Here is a 3321-nt window from a genome sequence, read left to right as displayed (position 1 = left end):
TATAAGATTGGAGAAAGATTAAATACAAGTTTACAAAATAGAAGTTGAGGCATGGAAAGTTGTGGAAGAACAAACTGTAATGGGAGAAACATGAGGATGTGCCTCAAAGAGGCATTACAATTTTTTTTCAGGCAGAAAAACAGTCACAAGACGTATTGTTGCCTGAAAAATGCCAAAGTCCTTATTTTTTATTATTTTTTTTCTACTTTCTGAATCTTTCAAGTTAACTTTTCCTTAAAGGCTCCTGCCCTACATTCACAAAGGACCATGGTCCTTCTTGAACCACAGATTACAGATATTTTCAGAAAGCATAAATACTGTCTCCATTCAACACATCAAATGGAAGCAACAGAAAATAGTTCCATTTCAGCAGTTCCCAGTCACACTGTTTAAACAGAGAATGAAATAGTCCAATCAACTTCATCGAACACAAAATCACATGCACACAACTGTGATTGAAATCACTCTAGTAATTGTGAACATTTCTCCGTGAGTTCTGTACAGCAGATTAATTATTGATCACAATCTCACAGATCATACAATCAGCCCTCGTTACTGCTTTGAACAAAGTGCAATAACCATCTTCAGTGAGGGATTCAGAGCGATCCATCAGGAGCCCTTAGGGAGCGTGCACTACCTTCAGTCTCTCCACAAGCTCAGTGTCTCAGCAATTCTTTCTTCTTTTTGACCTTCCTCAGAAGCTAGGCCTGCTGACCTACTTCCTTAAGAGTACAGCCATTTAAACGCTATGAAGCACAGTTCAACACTGACAGACAGGAGGAAGTCGCTGTAAGTCAGAACTGACTGGAAAGTAACTGGTAACCACGTCTGGCTTTGGCTCAGAACCCATTTCTACCTCAGAAGAATCCAGATGTGAGAACTTACCAGACCCTTACCTCCTCCTTTCTTCAAAGACTCTGCCTCTCAGCCTGAGACAGAGGATACTCACCTGACTCCTTGGTGCTGCCAGGACAGTGGGCACAGGGTGCCAGCCATGGCTGCCCTTGGGTGTGTGGGAGGCGGAGAAGCCAGCCCTGAGGTAAAGCTTTGTGATTCTGTGACCTCACATCCCTACAGAACTGAAATAATCACCTTTCTTTTTTTATGTTTTTATTTTTATTTATTTATTTTTTATTTTAAGAGCTTGTTTTACATTCAACGTAATGCGTACATTTAGTCTCATTCCCCATTCGCCATGTCCAACCCTAACCCACTCTTCTCCCCTCCGTGCCCTGTAACCCTCCCCCTCATATCTATGCACTCCTGTTTGTCCTGCATTTCCTCCATTTGAATGTTGTATCACTTTCAATGATATCTCGCAACTGGGCAGTTGAGAGTACTTTTAAAAAACTTTCTCCCAGTTCCCAATTCTCAGAAACAATTAAAAGTTGCAAGTGAGCATCTACAAAGGGGCCTCTGCTGTTTTTGAGAGGGGCCTTTGTCCCATGGTCCCTGTGGGCAGACACTTGGAAAAGTCGCTTGTTGGAGGACAGTTATCGCAGCCCATGGGTTGGGTGTTCGGCGATGCTCTTCCTTTCCCACGATCCCTGAGCCTGAAGGGCTCTCACGCGGGAAGCAGGAAGTGCTGAGATCTGACCCGTCGGGAGCTGGCAGTGAATCAGGTGCATCTCGCTGGGTCCTGTCCGTCCCTGAGAAGTTCATTCTCCTGAAGCATAATTGTCTGTTTATCGAGGGGCTCCAGTGAAGAGTAGCCTACTTCTGGGTAGTTGGGGTCAGAAATCAGCTTCAAGATAGTGTTTATTATTATTATTGTTTAACTTTTTATTGTGATTTTTGGGCAATTTTGCAAAGCAAATTCGTTTTACACTCAACAGTTCATACACATTTTGTTTCACGACACCAATTCCAATCCCCACAACGTAACACCCCTCCCCACCTCCTCCCTGTGGTTGTCCTGCCCTGTGTCCTTATCACGGATGCATTCCTGCCTGCCTAACTTTCTCCCTGTGCAAATGCTGCCCTCTGGTTTCCTGCGGTTGACTGATCCAAGGAGTGCATCTTCCTGTGTAGCTGTTTACCTCCTAGGGATGTCTATGGTTTGGCATAGAGTTGAGCCTCAGGAGGGAGTCCAATTCCAGGCTGGAAGGGTGATTCAGGGCCACAGTCCTGGGGTTTTCACCACTCTCCATCCAACCAGTACTCCTTGTCTTTTTTGTTTTTGAATTTTATTCCCTATTTTTTTCTCCCATTGGATCTCTGATTTTTCTCTCTTTCTGAGTGGTTGGCATTGGTAGTCAGGCACCACCTAGTTCCTCTGGTCTCAGGATCATGTAAACTTAGGTTCCTATTGTCCATCAGTCCCTGGGACTAATTGTTTCCACGTATCTTTGATTTTCTTCACTCTTCTTTGCTCCAGACGAGGAGAGGCCAGTCATTTTATCTTAGATGGCTGCTTGTAAGTTTTTAAAGCCCTAGTCAATACTCAAAGTAGGATGCATGTAGAGCAAGGTTTTTGTGTACTGTGTTGTGTCAATTGAGCTTGATGTCCCCCACAACCATGGTCCTGAAATTACAGGCCCAGCACTCAGTCCCTGAAGTGCTTGGTTGTGGCTAAGGAGCTATCCCAACATTGCCCCTGTTAGCTCTATACTGTACATGGATATTTTTGTACACATACAAATATGCACGATCATCATCCAAACCCATGTATGGTCATGAGCATATTCCAGTTTGCCTACCCACACCTGATCTTCTCACCTGACTGCCTGTGTACTCCATATTCACCCCTAGGTTAGTGTTTGTTATTACTGATAATGCAGGGGTGTGTATGTAATAGCATTTTCCTAAGTAGTCTACATCTTTTCTGCACCTCGCTGTGTCCTCCTTTTCTCTGTTGTTGTTGGATGTTGCCTTTCCCTTACCCAGATCAACTCAAGTCTCATAATTCAGTGCCAACAATTTTCGCTCCCCTTTCCTCCCAGCCCTGGTAACCAACAAAGTGCATTGCCTTCCCTGAGTAAACCTTTCCTTGCCTTTTTTCTAATAATGGAAACGTGCAATATTTGTCCCTCTATGATCAACTTATTTCACTTATCATAATGTCACCAATCACTTTCGAGATTAAAAAAGGAGCATGTCAGGCATAGAAACAAAGAAGGTGCAGTATAGTAAATTACTTAGTGTGGCTTTTCTACCCATAAGTCTTTGTAAAGTCCAAGGTGGGATTTTCTATGAGAAACTGAGGAGCTCCTGATTGCTAAAGTTGTCCATCTGGAGTATTTCTGTTGGGAGTGGCACAAAACAATGTTCTAGGGGTGCTTAGAGTTCTGATGCTATAATTGGCTAGTTTGACCACCCTGC

Source organism: Orycteropus afer, unplaced genomic scaffold (genome assembly GCF_000298275.1).
Source record: "Orycteropus afer afer isolate SDZICR_OR568_19922 unplaced genomic scaffold, OryAfe1.0 scaffold00610, whole genome shotgun sequence".
NCBI lineage: Eukaryota > Metazoa > Chordata > Mammalia > Tubulidentata > Orycteropodidae > Orycteropus > Orycteropus afer.
Note: the sequence above shows the minus strand (reverse complement) of the source record.